Consider the following 17,274-nt stretch of genomic DNA (forward strand, 5'->3'; position numbering starts at 1 on the left):
AAAAAAACAAGGAGAGCTCTAGCTGGAGAGCTCTAGCTCCATCTGCAAGATGGTCTGGGGACAGGCTTTTGAGGCAAAGGCTCTCAGGTGGGTCTCACAGTCCCGAGAACTTGTTTGCTCTGTCCCAGAACGAGGAGCCATCTCCCGCTGATGGAGGCCAGAGGAGGGAGGCTAAGCCCCCGCCACCCCCTCGGGGCTCTGTGGAAGAATGAATGACCAGAAAGAAAAAGGGGAAGAGTAGAGAGAGGAGTGTCAGGAAGGACGCCGTGGAGATGGGCCCTTGCTTCTCTGACACCCTGTTCCTCTGCCTTCCCCACATCACCCGGTTGCTTCTTAAATGTTAACGATGAGAGGAAGGTTTAGAACTTCCTGGAGTCCAGCCTCAGCCACTGTGAGATGTGTCCAACCAGACTCCAGACGTCTTTGCACATCAGCTTCCTGCCTCCCAGAGGCTGAAGTCCTGTCAGGAGTGCAGAGCCCTCTCTTCAGGGAAAGCATTTTCAAAGAGGGCAAGAAAGTCAGAGGATGAGATGGTTAGATAACATCACCAACTCACTGGACATGAATTTGAGCAAACTACGGGAGGTAGTGGAGGACAGAGAAGCCTGGACTGCTGCAGTCCATGGGGTCGCATAGAGTCACGCATGACTTAGTGACTGAACAACAACAGGAAGGCAACCCTGGATCCCTGAGTGTGTTGCTTTTGCTGAGAAGGAGTAAGGTAAGAGCAGATCATGGCTCCATGATCCAAGTCCAAAGGCTCAGTACCCATCATTCTGCGTACCTGGGGCTCCTTGCAGTCACATACATTCCATTTGTACCCCCACAACAATGGGGGACTTTGAGAAGGAAAATCAAGGCCAAAACACACAACACCATTCACGAAACACAGTATCATCCAAGGCCATGAACCTGAATGCCAGGGACCCCACTGGGATTTGAACATAGGCCCCTTGACCAGTGTAGGCTGCACCCACAGCACCTTAATCTCATGGGTAAACAATCTCCCAATCTCAGTAGATGGGCTACCTCTGGGCAGCCAGCTAATCCCATCCGCAGTTCATTCATTCAATCAACATTCACTGAGCACCGATCAATCACCAGACACCTCAGAGCTGGGGAAACAAAGACAGAGTCCCAGCCAGTAGGAAGCCCACCCTTAGTAAACAGACAGCTGCTCGGGGTGATAAGTGTGGCTGGGCTGAAGAGAGGCTGATGTGGATTCTCACTAGCTTCCCAGGGAGCAGTCCATGTCAAATTTCTCTGGTGTGACCCTTCTGTGCTGACTAGCAGAGGCAGCCCTGAGCTTTAGGGTTGGAGAAGGCCCCAGGCACGATGATTCATGCCTGTGATCCCTTCCAAACTTTCTTGTGCCGCAACTTTGACTGTAAAGAAAGTGTCATCCTTGGGGCCCCAAGGACCCTGGCCAGTCTGCCTGTTACCGGTGCTCAGGGCACCTGAAGAAATAAGATGAGGCCTAAAAGAAAGAAGTGTGATGAGTCAGGAAATGTGTGGCTAAGACCCAAATAGGAGATGCTGGCTTCTTCATGTAGCAGGAACCCCTCCCTGCATCTGAGTGGGCCCAGCACCTGCTCTCAGCCCAGGTCCAGCTCCACCTTGTCAAAGTCGAGTGGCCTTGGGCTGCTCTCCGTGATTTAATATCCACATTTACCAAATGAGGAGAATGATAATACAGCTTTCATTGCAGGGTCATTTGAATCCCTATTTATTAAGCACTTAAACAGTTTTCAGGACTTGGAAAACACTATGGAAGACCTTTTTTAAAACAGTAGAGAAAGGATTCAAGAAGCTATTTAACTGGTTCCCCTGCCTTCACCCAGGATCCCATCCATGGAGCAGTTGAAAGAGGACAGGGGTAATCAACAGAAAGGTAGCACTGTTGTTGGGAATGTAAATTGGTACAACCACTGTGAAAAACAGTATGGAGGTTCCTCAAAAAATAAAAATAGAGCTACCATATGATCCTGAAATTCCACTCCTGGGTATATATCCAGAGAAAACTATAATTCAAAAAGACATATGCACCCCAATATTCATAGCAGCACTATTCACAATAGCCAGGACATGGAAACAAACTAAATGTCCATTAACAGATGAATGGATAAAGATGTGGTACATATATATATACATGAAATTAAAAGACGCTTACTCCTTGGAAGGAAAGTTATGACCAACCTAGATAGCACATTCAAAAGCAGAGACATTACTTTGCCAGCAAAGGTCCATCTAGTCAAGGCTATGGTTTTTCCAGTGGTCATGTATGGATGTGAGAGTTGGACTGTGAAGAAGGGCTGAGTGCCAAAGAATTGATGCTTTTGAACTGTGGTGTTGGAGAAGACTCTTGAGAGTCCATTGGACTGCAAGGAGATCCAATCAGTCCATTCTGAAGGAGATCAGCCCTGGGATTTCTTTGGAAGGAATGATGGTAAAGCTGAAACTCCAGTACTTCATGCGAAGAGTTGACTCATTGGAAAAGACTTTGATGCTGGGAGGGATTGGGGGCAGGAGGAGAAGGGGACGACAGAGGATGAGATGGCTGGATGGCATCATGGACTCATTTGAGTGAACTCCGGGAGTTGGTGATGGACAGGGAGGCCTGGCGTGCTGCTATTCATGGGGTCACAAAGAGTCAGACATGACTGAGTGACTGAACTGAACTGATATATATATATATATATATAAACACACAATGGAATATTATTCAGCCACCAAAAAGAATAAAATAATGCCATTTGCAGCAACATGGATAGACTTAGTGATTATTATACTAAGTGAAGTAAATCAGAGAAAGACAAATATCATATAATACCACTTACATGTGGAATCTAAAACATAACACAAATAAACTTATCTATAAAACAGAAATAGAAACAGACTCATAGACATAGAGAACAGACTTATGGTTGCCTAGGGGGTGGGAACGCAACCCACTCCAGTATTCTTGCCTGGAGAATCCCAGGGACAGAGGAGTCTGGTGGGCTTCCGTCTAAGGGGTCACACAGAGTCGGACACGACTGATGTGACTTAGCAGCAGAAGCAGCAGCAGGGGGTGGGGACAGAGAAGGGTTGGACTGGGAGTTTGGGATTAGCAAATGCAAACCATTAAACATAGAATGGATAAACGCCAAGACCCTAATGTATAGCATAGGGAATTATATTCAATATCATATAATAAACCATAATGGAAAATAATATGAAAAAATAAAATGTATGATTTCAGTCAACACACTAAAGGGGGGAAAAAAGGAAATTTACAAATGTGTCAACACTGATTATTACAGAGTTGAAGAAATCTGGGTGATTTTTGGTGTCATCTTTATGATTTTTCTGTATTTCCCATTCATCCCCCACCCCCACCAGCCCCTGACCTGGCTCTGAGCAGTGCCCTCCTGGGCAGTACAAAGGTAGGGGAGTGGTGGGAGATTTTCCTGACTCTGACCCTGCCACTGAGACTGGGCTGGCTGCTGGCAGGTAGAGGAGGGACGCGGAATACCTGATGTTATGGGAATCACAGTGTTACGCTGCCCATCCAAAGCATCTCCAAGGTACTTTGGCTCAGTGGTCGTCTTCTCTTCTCCAAACCCCCACAAGATCACAGGGTCCTCCCAAATGAAGAAACCAAGACCAGAGAGGTCACAGGACTCGCCCAGGGTCACCAAGGGGAGAACCCTGTGGCTGTACCTTCAGGCCAAGCAGGATTCAGGCAGCGGCCACGAGGCCCAAGGTAAGAGAGGAAAGGGTAGCACATGAGCTCGTCAAATGCATAAAACACATTTTACAAGAATTCATTGCTTTTTTAAACTTTTTCTATTGCTCATGTAGAAAACATTTGAAAATACAGAAAACTACAAAAAAGAAAATTGAAGTAATCTATAAACATACCTCCTAGATATTAACCTCTATTACCACATAGTGGTATGTTTTCCTCCATGCTATTTCAAAATTTAAGGTGTTGGTGTTCGTCGATTTTTATCCTGTTCTCCACTTGGTGTTGTTATAGCATGAAATAAAAGTCTTCAAAAACATGATTTTTAATGATGACACAGTTAAATACTAATCATAGCCAACACTTTTATAACATGGTTTTGTTAACTCGGGTTTCCATAACAAAATACCACAGACTACAACAGACATTTATCACCTCACACTTCTGGAGGCTGGGAGGCTCAAGGTCAAGGTGGCAGCTGATTCGGTCTCTGGTGAGAGCACACTTCCTGGCTTGTCTTGCTGTGTGCTCACGTGGTAGAGAGAGAGTTCTGTTGCAGCTTCCTCTTTTATAAGAGCATTAATTCCACTGTGAGGGCCTCATCTTCATTATCTCATCTAAACCCAATTAATCCCTAAAGACCCCCACAGCTGCACTTACTGTGAACCCAGATCACAGAGAATTTTACAAGCAGGAGTTCCCCAGCTCCTCACCAGGAAGGGCTGTCATTGCCCCCATTTCGCAGATGAGGAACCTGCGGCCCAGAGAGGTAGCTTGTTATTAATTTGGGGTTTGAGGTTTAAACTCAAGCCATCTGGACGGAAGGAAGTGCGCAAAGTGTGAATTATAGAGCACACTAAGAGAAAACGAAAGTGCATATCTGGGTTCTCCTTTAGGGAGATGAGTCAGGTCTCTGTGATGAGCTAACATTCAATATGATATGTGGAGAATGAGTTGGATTCAGCCAGGCAGAGTGGTGGAAAGAGAGGTGAACTGCGCCAGGCTGGTGACTCACCGCTCCCTGCTCTTACTTTTAAGTTGAAAACACCCAAACAGCCAGATTTTTCATGATCATTTTGAAACTTTAAAAATGGGGTGCGGTAGCTATAATCGTACAATTTTCATTCCTTTTATTCCCTTACAACTTTTAGTAATTTTTTCCCTCACAAATTTTAGTAGATCATCTATACCTGTTTGATGGATTTTGTTTTTAACTTAGAAGAATTCCACACTCTTCCCTGTTTTACACAGTTACTATACACCTCATTTTGATTGCTCTGTGTTGTCATCATGTCTGTTGATGGGACACCATAGTTTGTTTTGTTTTCACTACTGGAAGCACTGCTGTTATAAACCTCTCTATACATGCAGCGCTTTTCTTCTGACCTACAGGAGGCAGGGGTAGATTTACAGGTGGTACTGGCCCTTTTGCTACTCTATTTGCATTCCAAAAGGAATATTCACATTTTCTAAGTCTTTAGCAATGAAATGACTGCATCTGTTTCCCCAAATTTTGGGAATTTTCAAACTAGATTTCTTGAGTAGCTATTGATAAATCTAGCACCTCACCAGTGTTTAAGTTGCCCTGCCGTATAATTTTAGCTTTCATATTTAGGGTTTTATTTCTTCTAAACTCTCTTATGTTGAAAAAGGGTAATTTTAGACATCAACTGCAGAAAATATCCATCCTGAGAAAGAAAACTGGAGCTGGAAGAATCAGACTCCCTGACCTCAGACCACACCATAAACCTATAGTAACAAAAACAGCATGAACTTCCCTGGTGGTCCAGTGGTTATGTCATCATGCTTCCAGTGCAGGGGGCAAGGGTTCATGGAATTAAGACAATGTGGTGTTGGTAGGGAAGACAGGTACACCAGCAGAACAAAAGAGAGAGTCAGAAACAGACCCATGGATGTATGAATGCTTGATTTATCACAAATGTACAGATTTGTACATTTATTTTTATGTATTTATCTATATATTTTATGTGTGCATTTTTTAAATGTACAAAATTGTAATAAAGAAAGAATGCTCTTTTCAACAAATAGTGCTCTTTGAAGTATCTATATGGAAAAAAATAAAATCGGACCCCTATCTCACATCATACAAATCAATTCTTTTTTTTAATTAAAGTATAATTGAATTACCATGTTGTGTTAATTTCTGCTGTACAGCAGATTCAGATATGTATATGTATATATATGTGTATATATATGTACATTCTTTATTTGTACGTGTATATATACATATATGTGTGTGTGTGTGTGTATATATACATATATAGACATTCTTTCCTTATATTTCTTTCCATGATGGTTTATCTCAGGATATTGAATATAGTTCCCTGTGCCATATAGTAGGACCTTGTTGTAATTCTATATGTAATAGTTTGGGTCTGCTAATCCCCAGTTCCCAGTCCATCCCTTCCCTCATCCATCCCTCAAATGAGTTCTTGGTGGATTATAGACCTAAATGTGTGAGGCACAGCTAAAAAAACTTTAGGAGAGAACAGAGGGTTTCTATCTTAATGAACAAAGGGTAGGGCAAGACTCCTTGGACACGTAAGACACTAAAAGAACTGTCATAGGGACTTCCCTGGAGGTACAGTGATTAAGAATCTGCCTTCCAGTGCAGGGGACTCGGGTCTGACCCCTGGTCAGGGACTAACATCCCACATGCCGGGCACCGGGCAGGGCATCTCAGCCCATGCACCACAGCTAGAGAGCCTGAGTGCCACAGCTACTGAGCACAGGCACTCTAGGGACTATGCACCACGACAAAGACCCAGCGCGGCCAAAACAAAATAAATAAATACATTTTTTAATTAAAAAAAAACTGTCATAAAAGACTGCTCAATTTGACTATATTAAAGTTGGAGATATCTACTTATTGAAGATACTTTAATTTAACAGAAATAAAAATGTTAACCATAAAGGGAGAAAAATGATAAATTTAAGATTTCTGTTCCTCAAAAGGCAACATTAACAGTGAGATTTTTTTTTTTTAATTTTTGAAAAAAAGAGTGTAAACTTAAGCCAGAGATTGGAAGAAGATATACTTTAACAAAGGACTTGTATTCAGGTTGTATAAAGATTTCCCAAAAGTCAATAAAAAAAGGACAATGAGACAAGAACAGACAATCTAACAGAAAAATGGGCAATAAACTAGAACAAATGTGTCACAGAAGAGGCTATCCAGATGGCCAATAAACATATGAAGAGATGCTCAATTCAGCATCAGGGAAATGCAAAATAAAACATAATACAATACGAGCATCCTCCAACGGTAATGAACAAGAATCAATATCATGGAAAGACAAAAAGAACCAGGTGTTGGCACATTTCCCTCAATGTCCCCTAAAGCAGATTACAGACACCTATAATATATATACAATATATATATGACCAGCATAGGCGTATACCCAATAGAAACATGTATATGTGCTCCTCAAATGCACGTACAAGAACGTTCACAGCAGCACTATCTGTAGTGCCTCTGAACTGGAAACTATCCAAATGTCCATCAGTCATACGATGGATAAACTGTCATGTAATAGACAGCTGTAATGCAACAAACATGAGTGAATGGCAACTGCCCAAATCAGTGTCCTGAATCCCACATGCAAACGCACACCAAAGAGAGCATACTTCATCTCCCATGCATGTGAGTCAGGACAGTGGTGACCTTGGAGCATGGTGGCCAGAGGAGGCATAAAGGGGCTTTGGGATGCTGGTGATGCCAATCCTCAGTCTGGACGCTGGTCACACAGTTCATGTGTAAAAAACATTCACATTGTACTGTATGATGTAGCCACTCTTCTGTATGTATGTGTGCTATATTCAGTAATATATTTAAGACACCATTAATGAAAAGGCAAGCTGAGAGTAGGAGATATTTGCAACAGAGAAAAAATATGCCAGTACATAAATCACTTAGCTCTTTGCCTGCATGCTAAATTAAGGGCTTTGCCTTTTAAAGTCTCTTCATCCTCCTCTAACTATGCATTTTTATGTGTTTCTATAGATATGTATAATTTGAAAATAAATTACTTTTTGTATTTATTGAACAGATTTTCCCTCATTACAAACTTTTTAATGCAAATGAGTGGAAATTCTGCTCTTTCTCTGGGGAAATTTTTCAAATTATTTATGTTCCTCTTGGTTTCTTTTTTCCCCTGGTTGAAGGATTTGATATATTTCTTTTAAAAACTCTTTATGTTTACCCAATATTCTTTACTTCTCTGTCTCCTTACATTATCACATGCTGGTAACCCAGGAGATCTTGCTGTCCGCATCCCCCACCATGGTTTGATTTAAGAAGAAATTGAGGCCTTCAGTCCAACTACATGATCGAGGGGTTTGGATACCCCTCATGGAAGAGAGGGAGAAAACCTGGATACCTAACAATCCAGCTCAGCCCCTTCCAAGGTCATAACCGCCTCCTAACATCAGTACGATATTTTTATAAACGAGTATTTAGAACAAGTGACACTACATCACAGCAGGCCGCACCCCCTGCAGACAGCCCCCCAGTCCCCATTCAATGAGGCACTCCTCAGAGCATCTTTACTGAGGCCACGGTAGCGCCCCGGACAGCCGGGCCTGCGGCTTGTGAAGCTCCTATTCCAAAGAGAGGAGACAGACAATAAAAAGCCAACAAAGAAGCCAGATAGTGTGAAGGAAGTAAACAGGGTGAGGGAAGAGAGAGTGTCTGCGGAGGCCCCACCAAGGAGGCATCATCTGGAGTGAGAATACACCCGTGCGAGAGGGAGCCGGGAAGATGGCTCCAGGCAGAGGGCGCCGCGAGTGTGGGGCAGGCAAGGGCTTCTTGTGGGATCAGGAAGGGGCCAGGTGGCCAGAGCAAAGGGGGCAGGGCTGGAAGAGGCCATGAGAAGGCTCTGACTGAGAGCCACAGGAAGCCACTGAGGGGTTTTAACCAAAAAAGGGACTTGATCTGATTCGTATTTTAAAAGATAATTCTAACAGATAAACCAAATGTGGCATGCACATACAATGGGATATTATTCAGCCTTAAAAAAAGTGGAAATTCTGACACAAGCTATAACCTTAAGGATATTATGCTAAATGTAATAAGCCAATCACAAGAGGACAACTACTGTGTGAATCCACCTACCGGAGGTACCCAGAGTACTCAAGTTAGTAGAGACAGAAAATAGAATGGTGGTTGCCAGGGGCTGTAAAGGGAGGGAGATGGGGAGTTATTCTTCAAAGTGTTCTGAGTTCCCGTTTGGGAAGATGAAAAAGTTCTGGAGACAGACTGTGTTGACGGTTACACAATAATGTGCATGGAATTAAGGCCACCGAAGTGTACACTTAAAATGTTAAAAATAGTAAATATTATGTTGTATATACTTTACCACAATAAAAGAAAAACATTTTAAAGATAATTCTGCCTGCTGTGAAGAGGATGAACAGCAGGGTTGGGGCTTCAGAGAGGAAGCTCAGAGACCTTGGAAGACTGAAGTATTGAGGGCAGCCGATCATTCAGAACTTGGCCGTGGACTGGACTGGGGAGAAGGGGAGGGACAGGTCAGTATGTTTGAGACCTAACAAGTGACAGTAACAGAATACGAAATGGAGTAACTAGAAAGCATCGCAAAATAAGCTGTGCTAGGGTAGTATTCCACGTTTTCATTTTCAGAATTGTCTTGAACATTGTTGTATTTATACAATACATCTTTTTTCAGCAAGGTCTTAAAACCCACACAGAAGGCCACTTACAGGTCCAGGCACTTACAAGTCCAGCCTATCTGAGCTCGCAGGATGGTGCATCAGACTCCTGTCCACAGGGCTGTGTTCCAGTGGGTTTGATTCAGGAGCTGACTGCCCACTCTCACCTGACAATAGAGGGGAATAAGTCCTGTTCTGAGCCCTGGAAAACATTAGGCACCCTGGCAGGTGCTTTAGGAAAGTAATCTCATTGAATTCTGGAGATCACTGTATGGGGCATGGACTATGGTCCCTATTTTACAAACAAGAGATGTGGTGAGCCTTTCAGAGGTTGATTAAGCTGTGAATCTCTGCCACCTACAGCTAGCAGAATGGGTCCTGCCCACCAGGCAAAAGCAACTATCTCCCAGTCGCCCAAGGTGGATTCTTTTTCATTTTAACATTTATTTACTTATTTGTTTGGCTGGGTGGGTCTTAGTTGCCACATGCAGGATCACTTTAGTTGAAGCATGAGGAATCCTTTTTTATTTTTAGTTGAGGCTTGCAGGGTCTTCAGTTGTGAACTCCTAGTTGTGGCCTGTGGGACCCAGCTCCCAGACTAGGGATTGAAGTCGGGTCCTCTGCATGGGAAGCGCAGAATCCCAGCCCCTGGACCACCAGGGAATTCCCAGTGGATTCTGAAGGCAAGGCAGAGGGGATGGACACTGAGCTATCTCACAGCAAAGGAGGAAAGAGGTGTGAAAGGGGTCTCATCCTGAAATGCTCTGGGCCCAGTGGGGAAAGACAGGAATCAGGGGTCCTGAGGGCCTGGGTCTCCTCTGATGGGTGTGTCTGGAAAAGCTGTGCCGCCCTGGCCTCAGGGGCCCTCCAGGGCATCCCCCTACGAGGTGGGCTCGGGGAAGGTCAGTGGACAAGGCCCAAAGGTGGATGGAAAGCGTGTAGGCTCAAAGTCCTCAGCTTCATCCCCAGCTCAGCCCTCCAAAGCTGTGTGCTCTGGGGCTGGTGATTTCCTATTTGTAAGCTCTAGGTTCCTGTGTGCAAAGAGAATGATAACAACATCTACTTGGAAGGGTTGTGATGAGGAGCAAATTAGATAAAGTATTTGAACATTGTTTTCAACGTAGATTTGTCTGTTTATTTGGGAAGGCCTGGGAGGCTCTATTATGGGGGGCAAAAGGGAACAGCTAAGCTTCCCCACCACCACCAGCCTTGGCACTGCCAAGGGACTGGGAAGGACTTTTTGAATCATGTGTGGCCTGCAAATACTACTTCTTATTAAGAATTCCCTCAGTTTATATCCGTTTTTTGGTCTGGGATAGAGGATTATCTTTTAAAGCCCAGGCTCCCAGGTGCCTCCTCAGTGACCCTGACTCACTCTGCCAGATGGAATGATTCCTCCTTTTTCATGCCACATCGCTCATGAATATGCTTTATTATTGCACGTTCTCCAGAGAAAACTTCTGTAACCACATTGTAAACATTCACTGTGGCTGCTGGATTTAGGTTCTATGAGAAAGGCATCCCCAAGAGCAGAGTGCAAGGCAGGTGCTCAACCAGTACTTTTGGAACAAAATCAAGACAGTGACATATTCCAGCAAAGAGTCATAACATGTTTCATTATTATAAAAAGTATATACATATACACACAATGGAATATTCTTCAACCATAAAAAGAAGGAAATCCTGCCATTTTTGACAACATGGATGGACCATGACGGCATTGTGCTAAGTGAAATAAATCAGAGAAATACAAGTACTGTATGATCTCTCTTATACATGGAATTTAACAAAATAATGACTCATAGATATAGAAAACAGATGGGTAGTCCCCCCACCAAAAGTAACCTGATCATAGATCGCAGAATATTTAGGAAATATATGAGACTGGGGAGAAGCAGGGAGTAATCTGTTTTCACAGCCTCCAGTGATCATGTCGGTAAACATTAACCTGTATTTCCTTCCAGTCATTCTTTTCCTAGATAAGCTGTCTTTACATTATTATAAAATCACAAGTTACATAATAATTTTGTAATCTGTAAATGCTATTTTTATGTCTGGTCTCTTTCAACATTATAACAGTTACAATATTTCATTCTTACATTGCAATGTCATTTTTCATTGTTTTTCCCCCCCTTTACTCTGTTCTGGACTATCCATTTTCCAAAAATCATATTTCCAAAATACCAATATAAAGAATTAATGTCTCGAAGCTTTCAAAATTGCTTTATCAAGAAACCTTGTTTTTATAAACTGAATCTTATGTAGAACTTCAATATTCGAAGAGATAGTATTTTATTCAAATAAAACCGCTTTCAAAGTCAAAGGCCTGGTATTTGTTTTTGATAACATCAGTTGACATGCACACTAAGTCTATTTAGATAAAGACAAAATTGGAGCCTAGGGATGTATTACAGCCCCTGAGGAGCCACAGAATCACAGAACCCTGATCATCCAGGCATCCTGTGGTGGCTCCACAGAGGAGGCAGACCGGCCAGCTCCCCAGGAGCCTGCCTGTTAGGTTTCCCTCCCCATGCCCAGCTGTGCGCACTGCGGATTTCCAGGCAGTCCCAGGTGGTGGTGGCATAGACGCTAAGTCGTGTCCGACTCTTGCAACCCCATGGACTATAGCCTGCCAGGATTTTCTGACCGTGGGATTCTCCAGGCAAGAATACTGGAGTGGGTTGCCATTTCCTTCTCCAAGGAGCTTCCCTAATTCCATCAAGTGAGCCCAGGGAAGTGGCATCTCTAAGGGACCCCGTCTGCCTCTCTAAGGGACCCCCGTCTGCCTCGACACTACTTAGGGTGACTTGGGGGACTGACTTTAAACAGAAGTAGCCACTTATCTCTGATTTTCCAGAGGAGGGGTTTTTGTCCCCCCCACTCACAGCCTGAGGTCTTCCTGTTGTCCCCATTGTGCTGTCTGCTCTTAGTCTGTGGTCAAGTCTCCCTGCAACCTTTCTGCAGAGAGAAGGAAGAGAAGATGGTATATTTCCCCGTGTCTCTGTGTTTGGGGAGGAGACTGGCTATGGGCAGAGGCCCCTTTTGCCGGCTGGCGGAAGGGCAGACCACACAGTTCCCACTAAAGTGACCTGACGACGCCGGAAGAAATAAATATGGCAGAGGTGTACAAAATACAGCTGTGCCTGCCTCTCCTATTTTTTATTTTTATTTTAGGCTCCGCCACTTAGCATGCAGGATCTTAGTTTCCCCACCAGGGATCAAACCGTGCCCTTGCATCGGGGGTGCGGTCTCAATCACCGGATCTTCAGCAAAGTCCCCCTAATTTTTTTTAACACAAAAACAAAGCAGTTGTTACTCAAATTGGATACTCAAATTCCTCCATCAGAAAACAGCAGCAAGTGATTAGCAAAGAGCTAATTGTTGAAAAGTAGCAGTTTTCTGGGATATTCGGCAAGTCTGTGTGCACGAGTGATTGATCACTCACTCGTGTTCAACTCGTTGCGATGCCTTGGACTGTAACCTGCCAGGCTCCTCTGTCCACGGAATTCTCCAGGCAAGAATACTGGAGTGGGTTGCCATTTCCTTCGCCAGCAGCTCTTCCCCACCCAGGGATTGAACTCGTGTCTCCTTTGGCAGGCGGATTTTTTACCACTGAGTTACCGGCGAAGCCCTCATTCAGCAAGCCTATACATGATTTATTCACACCTGGTAGAGTGAAAGCTGAAGTGAAATATGGGAATCCCAGATCAGAAAGGACAGAGCCTGGTCAAATCACGCCAGCTGCCTTCTATTTGCCATTTATCTGCGTCACCTCACCTCGGAGCGGGTTCCCTTCCTGCCCTTGCTCTTGCTCACATTCGTTGGTGACCAGCGCCCTCTACTGGCAACAGGAAAAGTCTTTCTTCCTTCACAAATTGGCAGCGTTTTGTTGCTTGGCAGGTGCTGAGCAACAGAATCCCTTCCTGTAGGGTTGCCCTGCCTGCCCTGACTTCAACTATTCAAAATATTTGATAATATATAAAAGTATTTTATTTTGATAAAATATTCAGTTCCAGTCATTTTCCACAACAACCTTCAAAGGCACCCCAAGTCTACAAGCAAAGGTTTCAAAGGATATGCCATGCAATACACTGACGGATGGCAAATATACTTGGAATTCTGTTTGTTTCATAGAACACATCATATTAGGAAAGTAGTACATTCATTCATTCGGTAAATATTTTTTGAGCAGCATCTATGTACCAGGCTTTAGCAAAACAAATATTTCTGCCCTGATGGAGCTTATCTCTATGGTAAGTGGTTGTGGGGGGCGGGGGGGGGGGACGACATGTAATAAACAAGCAAAATATATAGCATGAAATTGGTACTATGGAAAAGAACAGGCAGGAAAGAAAGATAGGGATGTCTGTGGGGGGAGGAATAGCTGCTATTTTAAATTAGAGAAGTGAGAGGCACACCTGTGGACAACCAGAGATAGAATGTTCCAGAGAGAAACAAGTGAGTGCTGAACTGTGGAAGCAGTGTCTTGGGTGGATTCAGTTTGTCCAAGCAATAGCAAGGAGGCTGCCTTGGCTGAGATGGAGCGAGGCAAGAGTAGACAAGGTCAGAGCCGGGTGGGGGTGTAGACTGTGAAGGGGTTGCCAGGGATTAAGTAAGCCCTTGGGCTTTTTAGTCAGAGGCCGATGGAGCTCTAAATAAATGAGTGATATCATTTGGGGTGCACACCCCCAAATATCTTACTGATAGATGCACACAATTAACAATGTTCAGAAACTGTAGGTCTGCAGAAGAAACCCTTAAGATGAGCCCACTGTTTCCTTTCACAGAGGCCCACAGTTGCAGGAGGTAATGTGAGCTGTCTGGAAAGATGAGAACTTCAACAGGCAGAGACCTGGCAGGCCTCCCTAGACTCATTCCTGTCCTGGAAGTATAGCAAATGATCTAGCTGTAAACTGAGATACCCAAGCCCTGGGGGCCTTCTCAGCACTGAATGCCCGTTTTCATTACTTGTCTACACTCCCAATTCCTCACTTCTTTTCCTTACTACTTGTGAAGGAAAGGAGACCTGAATCAGACTTCTCCCCAGAAACAGGTCGACAGATGGCTGAGCGCGAGGGCCTAAGTGACACAGAGCCACCTCCTCCATGTGATAGTTCAGACACACAAGGAGCGTCATGAAGTTGAACAGTTGGCACCTTACTGATTTTGATCAGAGGCAGCCTAGAGTTGTTAACATCTGCTATTAAATCATTGAACTTTCTGGGAGGCACTTTTGATTTAGAAAATCCACTAACAGGGACTGGTTCAGGGTGGTCAACTGAGGACACACACTGAACCCCTTCTTGCCAATCCCCACGGAAGTGATTAAAGGAATACAAGGAAGCTCTGTAGTACGAGAAATGAGGGGAAAGGTTAGTACCTCAAAATCAAACTGTGAGCAAGTAAGTAAAACTGAGTCAGGTCAGAGAAAGGCAAATTCATAATCTCACTTATACGCGGAACCCTACAGAGAAAATCACACTCATTAAAACAGAGAGGTTACCAGAGGTGGAGGGTGGGGAAGGGAGAACTGGAGGAAGATAGTTAAAAGGTACATACTTTTAGGATTAACAAGTACTAGGCTGTGATAACCTATGTAAGAAAAGAATCTAAAAAAAAAAGAATGTATGTGTATGTATAACTGAATCTCTGCTGTACACACGAAACACATTTAAATCAAGTGGTACGTAGGAAAGTTGAGAGTAAATCCTAAGAGTTCTCATCACGAGTATTTTCCCTTTTCTCTTTTTATTGGGTATATTTGAGAAGACAGATGTTAGTTAAAACTATCGTGGTCATCATTCACAAAATATGTATATCAAATCATCATGCTGTATGTCTTCAGCTTAAACAGTGATGTATGTCAATTATCTCTCAATCAAGCAGGGGGGATAAAGATTAAGCCATTGAAATGAACCCTAACAGAAGCCCATTACCATCTGACACGTGCACCAGTGAAAGCTGGACAAACCATAGCCACAAATCTCTCAGGACAGTCCGTCTCTGTGCGTTGTGAACCTCCTTACTTCCTTCAGTGCTTCAAGGGACAATTTCAGAATTATGTGGTTTTTTTTTACTTTGCCAGTGAAGGTGTAACATGCTGTGGGGAACAGGGTGAGAGCTGCTCACACTTCCACCCTAAATGAAGCAGAGCACAGCTTGAACTGGCAACTGAAGGGCATAACCATGCCAATCAGGAAAGGGGCACTGAGCAGCCAACTTCATGTTGCCACAACAGAAATGAAAGTCTCTGGACACGGCTGCCCAAATCTCACACACATGCAAGAACCTCTAATCTGACAAAGTAAATCTTCCACTAAATCTAAACTCTTCCCTTTCCCTTTTGAATGTGCTTTTTAAGATTTGCACAGGGGACTTCCCTGGTGGTCCGGTGGCTAAGAATCCACACTCCCAATGCAGGAGGCCCGAGTTGGGTCCTTGGTCAGGTAACTAGATCCCACATGCCACAACTAAAGATCCTGCATACCACAACAAAGATCAAACTGTCACAACTAAGAACTGGTCACAGTCACATAAATATTAAAAATATATATTTGCACAGGTACCCATGTAATTTGAAGAAAAATGATTTCAACTACCTGAGCCAAAAAAACCACCACAAATAAATACCCTTCAGATCCCCTGGTGAAGAACATCATTGACCGATGGTCCCATTGGCTGCCCCTCTGGATCCATAGATCCACCCCAACCTTCACTTTCAGGGGACTCTTTCTGGCCGATGGGTGCAGTGGGAGAGTAAGGCAGGCCTGTTCAGCAAGATGCTGGATTCCACAGATAACTGTGGCTTGAGAACTCTCCATGTGCTTGGCCCAACCTTCCTTGGACTGTAGTCCGAGATTCTTCCTACCTAACCCTCCTTTGTTCCCTCTCCTATGGTAATCAAACCGACACCTGAAGCTTCTCCCCTGCCTTCTCCTACACCAGTTCCCAGCCCCTAGTAGATCTCCTGTATAGCTAATCCTGTCCTAGAAGATCTAAATGTATGCACACGCAGACACACTAAAACCCTGAGAAAGTATAAGGAAATCAATTTGAGGAATTAGAGGAAAGGTGCCCTTATGAAAGAGAAACAGAAAACATAGAAGACCCCAAAGCATATGCATACTAAGTTTCAAGAGAACATATTTAAAAACAGAAGCAAGTAAGCATGGACTAATCTGAAAGAAAGAAAGATTTTCTAAGGGAAAAGCCTAATTGTTTACAAATACAAGAGTGGTAAACAGCAGATTGGATATAGCAAAAATCAGGTTCCATGGAAACACAGAATAAAGGCAATAATCAAATAATAGGAAAATAACGGTGTAAAATTAAAAGGCCAGTCTTTAGACTGCAAAAAAGTTACCTAATACTAAGAAATATTAAGGAAGAGACCATACCTAGAAATAACATGGCGACATTTTAAAATTTAGAGCATAAATAAAAAGCAGTATCTATTCAAGGAAAAAAAATTCACATTAAGAAACGCAAAATCAGAATCAAAGGCTTCTCTACTGCAATATTATATCCCAGAAAACAATAGCAAGTATCTATTGTTTTTAAAGACGACTGTAAACTAGGATTTGATATCCAGTCAAGGTTATCACATATGCAAAAGTAACAGAAAAACACTACCAGATATGTGAGGGTTCAGAAAGTGCACCATCCACCCACTCTTTACTGAAAAAAAAAAAAAAAAAGCAATTCCCTGGCAGTCCCATGATCTGGATTCTGCACTTTCACTGCTGAGGGCCTGGGTCTGAATCCCTGGTCTGGGAACTAAGATCCTACAAACCATGAGGCACAGCAAAAAAATAAATAAATAAATAAAGATAAAAACGGAAAACAAAAACGTGCAA

The sequence above is a fragment of the Ovis canadensis genome, chromosome 12 (assembly GCF_042477335.2).
Source record: "Ovis canadensis isolate MfBH-ARS-UI-01 breed Bighorn chromosome 12, ARS-UI_OviCan_v2, whole genome shotgun sequence".
NCBI lineage: Eukaryota > Metazoa > Chordata > Mammalia > Artiodactyla > Bovidae > Ovis > Ovis canadensis.